At 34.2% G+C, this 16,505-nt stretch overlaps 1 protein-coding gene and 1 long non-coding RNA gene across 3 annotated transcripts in view; one reads left to right on the forward strand and one right to left on the reverse strand.

Moving 5' to 3' along the window:
• Positions 1 to 16,505, forward strand: part of LOC118444947 (uncharacterized) — a 291,906-nt gene that overhangs the window by 217,810 nt on the left and 57,591 nt on the right. The gene's annotated exons all lie outside the window — the stretch shown is intronic.
• The window catches only part of LOC118444955 (uncharacterized), a 106,185-nt gene that overhangs the window by 50,053 nt on the left and 39,627 nt on the right, over positions 1 to 16,505 (reverse strand). Inside the window, exon 2 of one of the 2 annotated variants that reach the window (XR_004839117.2) lies at positions 9,676 to 10,492. The exons of the other annotated variant lie outside the window; for it this stretch is intronic. This is a non-coding gene — a long non-coding RNA (uncharacterized LOC118444955). Of the gene's footprint in view, positions 1 to 9,675; positions 10,493 to 16,505 lie in introns of those variants that run through there. 2 annotated transcript variants of the gene reach the window in all.

The following is a 16,505-nucleotide window of genomic DNA, read 5'->3' on the forward strand; positions in this document are numbered from 1 at the left end:
AAAAAAAATTGATATTAAACTATTCGTCGTTTCGAATTAACTCAAGCGTTTTATATTGCCAAAAATGTCACAAATTGTGCACCTTTAATGAGGGAAAATACGGAGAAGCAAATTTTCGTCCGGAACTAACGGCGAACTTCAAACTTCGTTTCCTCGCTAGACACCGAATTAAATCGGTCGCGTCAACTTCCTCACGCGCTGTAATTCGTAGCAACTTGCCAAAAGCGAAATGTCCTTTTACCTCTGTTCCTAGCTCAATATCTCAGAGAATACAATAGTAGTAGTAATAGTAGTAATAGTAGTAGTAGTAGTAGCAGCAGTAGTAGTAGTAGTCGTAGTACTAGTCGTAGTATAGTAGGTAGTAGTAGTAGTAATAATCGTGTAACAGTCATAATATAGTAGGTAGTAGTAGTACTCGTAGTAGTAGTCGTAATATAGTAGGTAGTAGTAGTAGTAGTAGTCATAGTAGTAGTCCTGATAACAGTATGTAGCAGTAGTAATAATAGTAGTAGTAAAAACTGTTCACGAGCACCGGAAAATTCTTAAAGCTCTCGTTAACGAAGACGATTAACGTCGAGGCACATTTAAACTATAGAACTTTGCACTTTCACTAAATGGCCGATCGAAGAACTAGTCACGACAAATGACGTTCCGTGTTTAATAAATATGAATTCCTTCTATTAACGCGATAATGCAACAAGACGATGCAAATGAATATTATATTTCTCTAAAAGGAACAGTAAGAATTTATAAAAATTTAAACAATATAACAATTTAAATAATTTAAACAATATTTAACTTTTTTAAAACCAAACATTTTCTCCATTAATTTAATTAAAAGTATTTATTTAATAATATGAAGAATATTATACTATGTCAATACGATATATGGAAAATTATTGAAATTATACGAATATTTGCGTACGCGATTATCTGTTTGAACACGTTTAAAAACCATCATTCTCGTATTCGTTAACATTATTACATGTAAACGTTCATTGGAGTATCTTCTGTTATGTTGACAGACGACTTCATTATGAATAGAAACAAGGTATCTTTGACTATTATAAATTTCTGTACGAACGTAGAACGTTTGAGAGTTCGGCCAGAGTCCTATCATTTCCTGTCTGTCTGTCCGTCTCTCTCTCTCTCTCTCTCTCTCTCTCTCTCTCATGGTAAAATACGAAGCAGTGTACAAAAGAGATACGTCCTCTCGTACATTATTGTTTGCCCTTTCAGAGATTGCGGAGGCGGTGACGAAGCTGCCGCTTGAACGAGATGAAGTAACGGAAGTGAGAGAGTAAGAGGGAAAGAGAGAGAGAGAGAGAGAGAGAGAAAGAGAGAAAAAAAGAGAGAGAAATAATATGTGTGTGCGTGTTAGACAGTGTAAAAGAAGACAGAAAGGAAGAAGAGAAGAATCTGACGAAAGAAGAGGAAGAGAAGAGTGGTAACGGTGTCTGAGTGTCTGAAAACGCTGACGACTAGCTCACTTACTCTCGAACGAAGTACCTTTCGTATGAAACGTGGAGGAAACCTTGAGTAGGGATCGAGAAACGAGAAAGAGAGATAGAGAAGAAGTAGATGGAGTCTTTTCGTAGAATTCTTTCATGGAGACTATACTCCACCTACTCTCCTTCTTGTGCGGGCTCGGACAAGCGAGTAATTGCGATCGAAGACACACTCTCTTCTTTCTACCCTCTATCCTCTTCTACGATTTTTCCCTCGATATAAGAACGTTACTACCTTCTAAGTTCTTGACTACTTATACTTATCCTATACCTATATACGTATATAGGTATATAGGTATGTGAGTATTTACATATTTACTTATTTTCCCTCTCCATTTATTTCTAACATGATCGAGTAACGTAAAAGTATATGTTTGTGCATGACAAATCTCTTTCCTCTCTCTCTCTCTCTCTCTCTCTCTCTCTTTCTCTTTCTCTCTCTTTCTCTTATTCTTTGACGAAGACATATAAAAAAAAAATAATATCAAAATGAAATATTGTTTCTTTGGTACATACGTTATTCGTTAAAAATTCAATGATTATAAAATGAAATCTCTACTGTACGGTAGATAAGAATTCATTTCGTTCAGATTTCTCTTTCGAATGGTAGCAATCAGAGGATTTATTGTTCGATCAATCGTCTTCCTGTTTCTTCAATAGTCTCTCTCTCTCTCTGTCTCTGTCTCTGTCTCTGTCTCTCTCTCTCTCTCTCTCTTTCTCTCTCTCTCTTTCTCTCCCTATTCTTAAAGACATGGTTCTCAGCGAAGAATGAACGACAGTACAAGAAAAAAAAAAAAAAAAAAAGAATAGAAAAGATCGATGTTATTCTTGGCGCGCTCCTTTTCGTCGAGTATGAACGCCATCACAAAAATGGAAGGAGTTAGATCACACACAATCAAGCACATAGGTGAAGCCAACTAAAAACCGTTCCAAGTACAATGTCTTCGTGAGATGCTACGCTTCTACAGGATATGCGTCTGATGCGATTGCACCAACCGCGTAATATCTTCATTTTTTAAAAAAAAGAAGGACACAATTCCTTCTGGCAAGCTGGCTATTTCCTTTCTCGAATGTTCAAGAAATAATTCAAGCTACTTCGAGATCCGAATAAATGCGAGCTGTTTTGTTCTTCTCTCTCTCTCTCTCTCTCTCTTTCTCTCTCTCTTTCTCTCTCTCTCTCTCTCTCTCTTTCTCTCTCTCTCTCTCTCTCGTTCTTATCACTATATCTTCCTTTTCACTTCGGTTTAATGGCGTATGAAACTTTTAGAGACCCTACCACGAAATATATCCGCAAATTGCAACGAAGATTCCTTCCGTCGAATGAATTTAAAATCGTATCGCGATTCTTACGATCTCATTCGTTTCTCGAAGAAACAATAATGATAAAGGATAGTTAGTGTTTTTTCTCTTTCTCGTTCTCTCTCTCTCTCTCTCTCTCTCTCTCTCTTTACCTATCTTTCACGGATATTCGATTTATCCAGTTGGAAGTGATATTTTCTGTTTGAGACGACATCATGAAACAACCTCCCAAAGCAAACTATTAAATTATTAAATGATAATATGGAAGACCGATCGGATCGTCGATGGATACTCGATGAAAATTGAATTTTCAATGAAACATAAACCATCGTAGGATTATACCGATCCCATAGATATCTTAAAACATTTTCAGGCGCAAATACATTCCAAAAGGTTCGTAGAATTTCAAGCTCATTGTTATGTACGCCCATTCTCTTATTGAAAGGAACACGAAAATAAATTGTTCCTGTTATTGGACAAATTCGTAGAAACGATACCACATCAGTCCTTACAAATACCCTAATAAAATCTCTTTCGGATTGCCACTCCACGCTCTTTTCTCGCTCTTCGACGTGTTCAGACTCCCACGCCTACTTGTTTGTTTTCTATTGGATACTTCGAAAAGAAGTTTATCAATGAAAGGAAAAAAAAAAAAGGCAAACAAAAAAGAAGAAGAAAAAGAAGAAGAAGATAAAGGAAGAAGAAGCGAATAATAAACGAAGAAAAATGAAAGAAAAGAGAATTCATTGTTTTCATTCTAAGTTGCAATTAGCTACTTCACAACGTCTTATCAAATTTCCTTGTATTTTTTAACGTTTCTTTGCGTTTCGCTATATGAAAATTATTTTCCATCAATTCCCGTTCATTTTTATACATCTCAAAGATCGTCATAATACTAGAATTTCTACTTGCTTATATTAGATATACCAGGAATAATATTAAAGTGTGTAATACTAGTATATTCACGATGAAGCATAAACTTATTTTATTTTATGGTTGATTATTTTACAAAGTTATTAACAATGAAAGGATTCGATAGTTCGACATACTTTACAAAAGGAAAATGTAGATGTTCGTTAAAATATCATCAGTTAATTATAATGGAAGGATTATAATGAAAATGAACTTTTACTGTTGATAGTTATCAGAAAATTGATCCGAACGAATATCTTATAATAATAATTATTCTTTGGTGATATTCGACTTAATTAAGGATCATCTTGTTAAATTAATTATGTTCAAATAAAAATAAAAAATATCCTTAAGCTTTAAAAATAAATGAAGGGTCACGAACATTTGCCCTTTTCTTTCCTTTTCATCTACGATGACGTTATCGTGACACCACGATGAATACCGAGCTTCCTGACGATTTGCGGAATTGCAAACGGACGTCCTTTTCACGATGATGCCGACCCTTGAATTTGGCCAACCCTACTATCTTGAAAGGATAACTCGATCGTTCGACGAAGCCTACTCCACAGCATCGACCAAATCCTACCTTTCGCATGTACGTGACTGGCATTGATCGTTGATTCTCAATCCTCCGTTCGCTTTTACTCCAAAAAATTCAACCTTTCCCCTTGTTCACCTTATCCCCGCCGTTACCTCTGATGAACGTTCGATGTTATCATAAATATAGCCCTCCCATCCCCATAACTCGATAAATTTACATTGATTTCAGATAGCAATGGAAAAGTGAAATAGAGCCGATGAAAATGAAAAGAATCAATTCTCTATATCAAAAAAAATAACGTAAATCCATGCGCAATATACGCGTATGGTAAATAGAAAAATTTGCATTGAATAATGAAAAAAGAAGAAAAAAAAAAGAAAAGGAAAAAAAAAAAAGAGGAAAAACCAAAGTCTGTCAAAACAAAAAGAATGTTGATTAATTGTACGGAAATGATTGCAGACGTTTTGAAATATATTCTATCAGAAATTATTATTTCCGAATGATAAGATTACTTCGTAATTGGCTAATACTTTTTTCATCTCATAGCTCATTAAACATTACAGAAGCTAATAATCGGAATTGAGAGAGCGACATCCAGAATTTGTATTCTAGAGCACGATCTCCCATACGTTACGAACTCAATTTGCCCATGTAATACGTTTTATTTCGTATCTTTTTCTTGCAATTTTACGAAAGTCACGCGAACGATAGATTTATTTTTTTGTTGCATAGTATCGTTTCAATTAATTTGTAAACGTCCCACGTAGCAACGAATAAGTACCTACGTATATATCTATTACGAGCTTATTCTTAGGGACATTTAATTCTCTACTAGCGAGTTCCTTAACAAGATCCAGCCAATTTCTTGCTGTTACTTTTTTACGTACCTCGAAGCAATTCTTACTTTATTTTTTTGTCTGCAACAGTGCCTCTCAACCTATGGGCAGCCTCACGATATTGGGCCGCGTTAAATTTTTAATGTACCGCGAAATTATAGCTACTACCTTACGCCAATGCGAGAAAAGTGGAAAAGAATTGTAAGATATTTTCAGAAAGTTTCTCGTGGAATGTTCTTGTGAGTTCGCAGAAAATACCGCAGTAACAGAAGGTGTCTGTAAAGTAATATACAGGTAGACTCCAGTCTACTAGCTTTTTAAAAATTTAATATAACAGTAGCGAACATTTCAACCGCGGTAACATTGCAAACAAATGTATTGACTCGCACGGAAAAATGTTTTAGAAACGTTTGCTTATAAAAATCTAATTATTTCCAACGCAAAATTTTTGTTAGATAATGATATTTTATGATCTTTCATATAACGATAATACAGAACGCTTTAATAACATTATTATGTCTATCTAAAGTTAGGTAGATAAACGTCATTTAATATGAACAATTAAAAACGAACTTGTTTGTTATAAAAAAAAAAAAAAAAAAGTGCGAAGAAACAATCGTGAGAAACTTGTTAATTATCTGGGGGTTAACTGTACGACTGGAGAAATTCCAATTCGATTAGAAGTAGTTCATGTCCAAAGGTAAAGATGAAAGTTGTTATTTAACCTGAAATTCAGTTACGAAGTTTTGTTTAACCCGATTATAGTTTTCAAGCAGGGAGTTCCTTTTAAGCGCCGGTTTATGTAGACTCATACGTATACAATACCTACGTACGTTCGTATCACTCATAACAATTTCGCATTAAGTAGCTTTGAATAACGAAATTATACCATCAACCACCCTGACAGCATAATTACAAGGAAAAGTTTCGAAGGAATTTTAATTCAATTAGAGAAATCTGCAAGATATCCACACCTCCCCTTTCTCCTTCTCCTTTGTGCCAATCAAATTGAATGAAAAGCATCGGCAAGATTTAATCATAAGTATCGCGAATATAATTTTATTAGTATAACGTTCATGTTTCATGCGTCTCGTGGTTCGACATTAATAGAGCACACAATCCTGAGCCTAATTACTATCTCGATAAAGCATGTGCCTAACCCAGAATACCTTGGCATGTTAGCAAAATCATCCTAATCGCTGAAAATGCAAAGATGTTATAGTCTATAGGTGAGAGGATCAGAGAGATTGGGATGCATCGAACGGATCCTGTATGTGTATATGTACATCCTATGAAGAGAGAGAGAGAGAGAGAGAGAGAGAGAGAGAATGAGAGAGAAAGCGATATGGAAACCCTTGGAGGGATGGACCGGATTCGATCGCGATGTACTACCATCTCACTTCATCTCTCTCTCTCTCTCTCTCTCTCTCTTGACGCTCTGTGCTAGTAATTCAAATTTGCATACTATCAGAAATGCATCGTAGACGGAATCGTGAATAAACCTAACCCACGCGTGTCCGGCCACGTTTGCCATAATAAAGGACGGATTTATGGGCAACTCAAGATTCGTATATTCCTGTCTTCTCCTTGCTAAGCATCTCGAGCCCTATCTTTCTTCGTTCGCTTCTGTCCTCCTTTCTGTCTTTACTATAATCGAGAATATTAGAGACTCCTCTTAGATCCACCTGACCAAAATTAGCACACCAAAATGGCCATCTCTGTGTGTTATCGTGAATTTGCATATCCAGGGTCTTGAGATAGATAGATAGAGAGAGAGAGAGAGAAAGAGAGAGAGAGAGAGAGAGAGAGAGAGAGAGAGAAAGAGAGAAACTCGAGGAAAGTAGATAGGTAGAGGGAGATGGGATATTCCTTCCGTTGAAAATCTCCTAGATTACTTGGCTAGAGTACTGGTCTTGCCTATTATGCAATTTGAATAACAAACACAATTATTTTCTATGATGATAATAATCACGTTCTCGAATACGCTAACTTTTTTGTCATTATTACATTAAGTTCTCATTCGTTAAATTGATCATTGTAAAACTAAGAACGTGTATACGGTACGTCTATCCATATTGAATTAATTATTTATGCGTGACGATTTAAATTCCAATGATCGTGGCTATATTCGGCGTCAGAAATAATAGCGTTAAACGTAAGCACTAAGAAATATAATAAAGTCGATATATATATATATATATATATTCAATTACTTTCGCAGATATATATATCTTTGAAAATACTTTCGCATATATATATATATATATATCTGCGAAAGTATTTTCAAATGCAAACCAATTAAATACAACACGCGATGAGTGTTCGGTAATCGTTTGCGTGTAAATTCACCGACGTAAATGTCACTGCATCGCCATAATATCATAATGACATAATATATTACACGAGATGAGTCAAATCGAGTGGCAACAAGCGGAAACGTCGCTAAGCGGAAACACAAAGATTAATTTAAAGCGTAATTGTCGATGAAAAGCATTTCTATTAAGCATTTAACGCTCATCGTGATACGATTACGAAATGGATGGCCATTAATCGATGTAGTACGTCGAGCATGAATATCTAAAGAGAATAATGGTTGTTAAACGCTTACATTGAGAAAATCTATTCGCGAAGAAGTCACGTCGTAACTACAAAAAAGAAAATCTCTGATGCAAATCGGTCCTCGTGAACTCATTCAGATTCTCCTCTGTCTTTTTCCCCCACTCCTCTTTCTCAAGACAATCGTACTTTTACCATAAAAACTTTTTTGAATAGACTCGTAGCGAGAAAATGAAAGAGTTTCATATCGTAACTTTAGAATCGATTACGCGAACAAAAAATTCAACGAATTTTATTGAGAACAGACGCAAGACAAATTTTCTTCTCGTCTGTCTTCTCTGTCTTTCTTTCTCTTTCTCTTTCTCTCTCTCTCTCTCGCGTGTTTCTACGAAGTTTAGAAAATCGAGAATAGTTGAGAAATATAAAATAAGTAAATACATATTGGTTCCTGAATGAAGCGGCGACTTTCCAAAGCACTCAATGTAGAATAACCCGTTCATTTCCTTTGATAGTTTATCTCACATATGTACATATATATATATATATCAATACAATATCGCATATATGTATCTTATAGGTAGATATATTCTCAGCAACATTTTTTATTCTTTTTCTTTTTTTTTTTTTTTTTTTAATCCTTTTCCATTCATCGATATTTTTTGTTCTATTTATGCATCGTTGGAAACCGATATTAATATACTTTTATCTAGATGTATGTTTAAATGTAAATATAATATATACTTGCCAATATACATTTTTTTTTTTTATTTAAAAAAAATTCTGTTAAATTTGTCGTTATTTTTTATTGATATTTTATGCATCATTCTAAGCCGATATTAATATATATTTATTTGCATATACGTCTGCATGTAAAGATAATATAACGCAATATCGTATTGGTACTGCTTGGATTGCTTCCGATCAAAACTTTTGATTTAACTGAAAAAATATTGTCCACTTTCACGTTTCTATCGAGAAACTTTTGATCTCATTCTCCACCATATTATCGCTGTTTTTTCTCTTAAACCAATCTATCTTAATTGAACTTCGTTAACGATAATCATCGAAAAATATCAAAATGTAGAAAAAAAAAATACGTCATAAATAGAATTTCTTTCCTTGCTGACTTTTGCTTTTTGTGAAATATTCCGAAATTTTCTCAAATATAATTCCAAATACATTGTTGGATATCTTATAACGTTGAGAAAAGAGCGTCCATTTGCAGGCTGGAACGGACAATTCAAAATCTTGAATTTATGAGGAAACTTTTCTCGCAAAACTTAGAAGAAGATTTCTTTACATCTCTTTCTCTCTCTCTCTCTCTCTCTCTCTCTCTCTCTCTCTCTCTCTCTTTTACTCTTTGTGAATTCTCGAAGGGAATTCATCACTGAAAGAAAGAGAGAAATAAAGAGAGAAATAAAGAGAGAAAGAGAGAGAGACAAAGAAAGAGAAAGAGATAGAGAATGAGAGAGAGAGAGAGAGAGAGAGAGAGAGAGAGAGAGAAAAGATACCATTATCAAGTACTAGCCACAAATATTCTGAAACCTCCTCCCATTCTCAATCGCGTGCGTTATCAATGATTAATGTGTCGACGCGTCATACGTTCGTGCATCGCTTACGAATCGAGTCTGGTCGAAACTTTGTAATACACAAGAGTTATTGCGAACCCTTCGAAAAGAGCCCAAACATTTTGTTCGTATTATTCAAATTACTTAAAACAATATCAGAAACATAAATCATCTTTTTCTAATAATATTATACGTAAAAATATAGAAGAAATTTTATATCTATTACTTTATTATTATTCTCGAAAATTCTACAAAATCTAAAAGAGTTGTTTATTAAAAAAATTAATTCAAACGAATTAATTAATTCAATTAATTATAAAAATAGTACGCAATATGGTATAACTATTTTCGAATATAAGTTATAAGTGAAATATATTCTGATATATAATTTAATTCGAATACGTTTGGGAGTAACGATATTTCTTAGTAAGAAATAAAATTTGAAAGATTCCTCGTAAAAATAAGAACTTAGAAAAACCAATATTAGTAATATCCTTGAATTTATATTGAATCGTTTAACGTTAAATGATAAAAATATACCTGAGGAAGAACGAATAATAAAATGCAAAAGAAAGAGAACAGGAGAAATATCGTTTGAATTTATATTATGAGTCAAATCGTCATTTTTAATTCAAAGAATTTACAACAAGTTGAAAGATTTTTATCTGAGTTCATAAACATTTAATCACGATTCGATATTATACATTCGATCATTTCGATTGGTTATCCACGGAAACATATTTGAATTTTCAGATATTATATTTAAAACAGACATGTACGTATTTCATATTAAATATACATATTCTGCGAGAATAAACAAACAAATAAAAATAAAACGAATCCCGCGGAATTGATATATGTTGCTGCTTCGAACATAATTACTGGAGAGTAACGATTGAACGAACAGTTTTTCATCCCTTAGACAAAACCATTTTTATTCCCTTGAATCATCCAAAATTCAATGTAACAAAGGATGGATAAGAGAGAAGAGAAATATCGAAGAAGGGACGAATGGGAACTTCACGAGTATCTCTTGAGAAGGGAAGAATGGACGATTGGCAAACGGAAAGACGCATATCCGTTCGGCTGTGAGTCCTTCAACCGGCCGTTTGATCCAATTTTTCCTCTCTTCTTTGTCACTCCTTCTCCCCTTTACCTCCTCATCTCGTTCCTCTTCTTCTTCAGCATATCGGTCGTAGTTCGTGCATGAAATTTTATCGTAAAACTCGAAAGAGACCAGTATGCTCGATAAATCTTCAATGTGTCGTCCACCTGTAAGGAAACGATAATCGTTCTTTACTAAGTAAGAAAACGTCACAGCTTAAAAGAATGAACAGAAAGAGAGAGAAAAAGAGAGATAGAAAGAGAGAGAGAGAGAGAGAAAAAAGCTACAAGAATCGAACTACAAAACAGTAAGAGCCATCAAAGCATCGTAAACAAGTGCGCATCCTTTATCGTGAATTTTACGATCCGAATGAGGAGCAGAGAAAATAGAATAAGAATTTATTATGCGCTCCCATATAACGTCCCAACCCATTACTCTTATTCCACGTATAAACATACATAGACAAAAATATACACGGAAATATACGGAGAACTCGCTTATTCCTCTCGAGTGAATTCGCTGCACTGATAAATACCTAGAACATAGTAGTTTATGCATATTCTTTCACCGTACGGTTTTACTACTACCTTCATTTATATTCCTCGCAAAATGACAAAGTCGGGATGCTCGATAGAGAAAAAGAGAGAGAGAAAGAGAGAAGGAGATAGAGAGAGAGAGAAAGTCAAGATGGTAAAAGTCTGTACGAGCTTGACTTTTATTCGTTCTCTATCCGTTCGTAAAGTTCAACGAATCCGATCGGCTCTCTTTGATCTCTTCGCGTTTTGCGATCGAAGCAGTAGCACCGGGACGATGCACAGCAAACAGCTGTATTTACAGAAACTACCTTCATATTGGCAAACATTACTGGAAGCAATTAACAAAATCTAGGTCAAAGATTTTCTTTTTCGAAAACTCCAAGTTGATGAGGCCGAGCGTACACTCGAAATAAAACGAATTCCGTCGGATCCAATTCGGAAAATTGGAAGAAAGAAGAGAGAGGTCGTTCTTCCCTTTTTTTTCTTTTTTTTTTTTTTTTTTTTTTTTTGTCGAGAAGAAAAGTGGGGAGAAAATATGTATATACAAATTTTACGAGCCAACGTCGACCACGCCTCTCGTACCTCTCATTCCTCTCGTTTGTATCATTCGTTTCGTTTCGTTTCGTTTCGTTTCGTTTCGTTTCGTTCGTTCGTTCGTTCGTTCGTTCGTTCGTTTGTTCGTTCGTTCGTTCGTTCGATAGATATAACCGTATCTATATCTACGAGAGAGTGAAATATTTCCGTACATTCAAAATGGAAGGTCTAGGCGACAAACGTTCTCCCGAACGTGAACATAGATATGCAGTAGTCAAGCGCTACTACTACGATCGATGTCGCTCAAGAAGAATGGTCCTTTGTTTCCTATTCTAAAATAGTAGATGGATCAACGTACCTCGATCGGGATGTATTTTCGATTGATACTTCGTTGTATCCATTGTGCGTTATACCATACGCATAGCACATGGAATAGTGAACGCATGTACCAGCATTTTGGTCATCTGGGAACATGTATGTGAGAGAGAGAGAGAGAGAGAGAGAGAGAGAGAGAGAGATAGAAAGAGAGAGAGAGAAAGAGAGTAATCACAAACGCAGACACTCCATACACGTACATATATATACACTTTCGCGATATATCAGCTACTCCCAGGGGCATATATTGGATCGTAAAACGTCATTAGATATTCATTCGTTATTCTCGCTCGATCGGGCAACGGTCTGACTCCCAATGGTGCCGTTTCCTTGATCTTTAAACATCGTTTGCCCACGAGGAACGACCCATAAAGCATCGTTCCGTGGGCGCACGTTCGCAACGTTTCTTTTCCTTTCCTTCTTCCTTTTCGTTTCCCTTCTATTTCGTTTACGTGTCTTCGCTATCTCTATGTCTACCGAAACCTTCGATTTTCATCTTTTTTTTTTCTTTCTTCTTTTTTTTCTCCCCTTTCTTATTTCTACCCTTTTTCTACTTCGCACTCGTTTTACTCGCACTGGATAAGAACTGAAGATGCAACCCCTCGAAGAATCGATGCAGCTGGCGTATGCAATAAAAAAAAAAGTAGTCGAGTATCAAATGGTCCTTAAGGGCCAACGAACTCAAATCTATGAATCCAAGATTTCTTCGCGCCCATTGACGCGACTCAATCGATAGTCGTCTTATCGATAACGGAAACCATTCGAAACGATGTTCGAAATTATAAACGTGTCTTGACTTCGTTGTCGATAAAAAGAAAACGAGAACGAGCACGTACTTCTTCGTCGGCGTCTCTTCTTCTTTTTTTTTTTCCCCGACACTCAAATGCGAAATAAAACGACGAAAAGCACTTGTACCGAGTCGCTGATACTGAAGGATGCTACGAGCGAATTTGCTTCGAACGTTTAAGAGTCACGACCTCATTAAGTTCTCGGAGGATCGATGAAAATTGAGGAGGATAAGATTCTGTTTCTATCATTACCGTTGCAATCGAATCTATCTTAGTTTTCTATTTTCTTTTTTCTTTTTTCTTTTTTCTTTTTTCTTTTTTCTTTTTTCTCTTTTCTTTTTTTTTTCTTCTTTTTCTTTCCTCCTCCAAATTTCTTCGAATCTTCGAATAAACCTTAACTTTCTTTTACTTTTCATTCTATCTATCTATCTTTCCCTATACCACAATAATATTGCTGTTCTTTTCTCGACATTGTAATATTCTTCAAACGTCATCAAATCTAAATTTTAATTTTCGGAGAAAATAAGAAAGTTCCTTTTCTTTCGAAAACCCAGAGACGTATTATTCCGTTTCACAATGATCTCGTTACTCGATCGTTATAAAATCAAATGTTCACTTAAATTTTATTTATAATAAATTAATCAACTATATATATATATATATATATATATATATATATATATGAATTAGATAGATCAATCTAATATGAAGTTTGCTTTTTTTTTGTTTTAGGTAAGGATTCGTTTCGTGTTTGAAAGGACGTTGAGTATCGTTGGGATATTTGAAATGGTAAAATAATTGAAATTTCATAATAAAGTCAAACGTAGCTTTGATTCCTTTTAAAGAAGGTATACTTAGTATAATAGATACACACACACACACACACACACATATATACAATCCGTAAAGAGCATAGCACGTAATACGTCACAAGTAAAAGCTATGACGCTTTTTGTCGTGCAGATGGCAGCCCCAACTCATTCCCGACCATCCCTGTTTCATGTTTTGTTCGACCCCCTCCCCCTAGTTTATTTCTTGAGCGTAGTCCAGCTTCTATCTTGTTATACGTTGACCCGGAGTTCGCTCGTCATGTCGCTCGTCATGCTTCTCCGTTTTCTTGAGACAGAAAACGTGACTGGACGACGCGACGGAGAGAAACGTCAGAGAAATATAGTATGCCGAACAAAAAATGACTTCTCAGTGCGCTCCCGTATATCTGTCTCGATTGAAAGTAAAGAAAATATTTTCGAATGAATGAAACACGTGACTTTATATTTTTCCTTATTTTTTTTTCTTTTTCCTTTTTTTTTTTTTCTTTTTTTACATCATCTATATCGCGAATTAAGAATTAAGAATGATAATTTAGCACTCGGTGAGAATCGATTGGTCGAATGAAAGAAACAAATGATAATGTAATGTCTGGAGAAGAATAGTTCTATCCATAAATCGAAATCGATGAAATGAAAAAAAAAAATTGGAACGAGACAAAAAAAAAAAGAAAAAAGAGAAAAAAAAGAGTGGGGGAAGAAAAACTAGCAAGTGGGTCGATGGCTAGTTTACATAACGGATTTATCTTCGTATCTACAAAGCTATCTCTGTATCTCTCGAATTGCCGTATCGTTTCTCAATCGAGTGAACTATCGATGTTCCACCACTCGACTAACTATTTTATTCTTATCCCATTATGTTCGCCCTCTGAGTTTAAACGATAAATTAAAGTGAATTAATATAACTCGATGCATCTTCGTTTATTGCATCCCTTCTTTATCACACTATCTCTTTCCCTCTTTCTCACTCTCTCTTTCTCTTTCTCTCTCTCTCTCTCTCTCTCTCTCTCTCTCTTTCTCTCTATCTGTCTAACCTGTTATAAAATTTATTTATGATACATTTATGAATAATTTAAATGTCCTCCATTCTATCGATCAATAAATCGATTCTCTATCGTATTTAAAAGGTTCAGAGAAATAGTGAAAATTTTTATAAAAATTTTATTAATATATCAATATTAAATTTCTACTACATTTCGGTAGTAGATTCTCTCTCTCTCTCTCTCTCTCTCTCTCTCTCTCTCTCTCTGATTAGACGAATTTATACATATGGAAATCTTCGTCATTTTCAACTACGTCAAATAGCTTCTGAAAATGTAACAATGTATGACTAATTACATTCCATTCTCTTCTTGCAGCGTATTGTAGTATCATCTTCTGCAATGAAAAGTAGGGTCTACTATTCTAGCCGAATAATCACTATTAGAACGTAATAATACTCAATTAGATGACATTTCGTGAAATGCTAATAATTCTCTTCCTTATTTTCGATAATTAACAGTTTATAATTACATCTTTATCAATGGATACTTTTGAATAATAATATTTCATTTGAAACACGTAAGTAGATATAACGCATAGAAAAGAAATGATAATCTAAATAGAAAAATTTTATCAAAAATTTTATGAAACTTTGATCTCGTACAAATAACAAGTTTAATCGATATTTTTTTTTAAATCAATAAAAATGATTTATCGTATCGTTTAAAGAATACACTAACAAACACTACCAAGTATTACAAAATTATGTACTTCAATTTAAATTTTTACGATCTAATTAGTTAAAGTATCATCAGAGACTTTCAGGGAAAAAAAAATCCAATATCCTCTTCCACGGAAAACTTTGTAAAAACATCCTAAATATACATATTCATCTTCTTATACAAATTTCTTCCATAGCAGAAGACATACGAGTATATAATCTGTATGTACGTATATATATATATATATATATATATATATATATATATATATTACGTACATATATACGTGCGCAATACTGGATACGTCGAACTCGTTGGGGAGCTCTGTTCGACTTTCGGAGAAATTCACAAAATTGCGAAAAAGAAACGTTTGGAGCTTCGAACTTCAGAAAGACACCTTCGTTTTATCGCACGTTTCATGAGTTCCCATCGATATATATATATATATATATATATATATATATATATATATATTTATTCTTTTTTCTTCTCTCTCCTTTCCTTTTTTCTACGTACGTGCGAAAAACACGAAAGGGAAAAATAGAAAATTTCGCAGTAGTCATGAAATAACTACTAGCGGCATATCTACAAACGTTTCGTTCGGATTCAAAAGTTAAAAAAGGAAATCCTTGACTTTCCCTTCGCTTTGACATTTTGTTCTTCTTCCTTTTTACCCCTCGAACACGGTCAAGTACGTCATGAACACGTTACTAGAAATAGAAATAGAAATAGAAATAGGAAGAGAGAAAGAGAGAGAGAGAGAGAGAGAGAGAGAGAGAAAGAGAGAAAAAAGGATATTGCAATAGAGAACGATTCATAAAATGGATATAATATTCTTTATAATTTCTTTCGTAACTTTATCGTTTCTTCATAAAAAAAAAATAAAAATAAAAATAAAAAAAAACGAAATAGAACATTAAATGTTCATATGCATTTCTCATAATTTTACATGCTTTTTCGAAATTACTTCGTATTACTTTGTTGACTTAACTCTTCGATCTAACATTAAAATCGTCGAACGCTGATAGATCGATCCCAATCTCCTTTCCAAACTGAATTCTTTTGAGAGTCTAATTGAAAAAGGAAAGAAAAATGAAAATAACGTTATTAGGATGTAAAAAGCGCGGCTATAATTATATTGAACAGAAAAATTTGTATAATGCTACAAGAGGATTAAAACTAAGAATAATGTCCTTGTAACGTGTTAATGATTAAAAATTAATATGTTAAAGCATATGATAGACCAAATTAAAATTTTTAAAATAGTAAAATTCAAAATGTACATATACGTTTATAATACACTGGACTAACTAAGGTATGATGTAAATGTACATTTGTACTGTTCAAAGGATTAATGGGATTTATTTTAGTCGTCCGACTGTGAACTTTTCAAACGCGCACTTGCACGCGTTACAAC

The sequence above is a fragment of the Vespa mandarinia genome, chromosome 1 (genome assembly GCF_050613455.1).
Source record: "Vespa mandarinia isolate Hongniang chromosome 1, ASM5061345v1, whole genome shotgun sequence".
Taxonomy (NCBI): domain Eukaryota; kingdom Metazoa; phylum Arthropoda; class Insecta; order Hymenoptera; family Vespidae; genus Vespa; species Vespa mandarinia.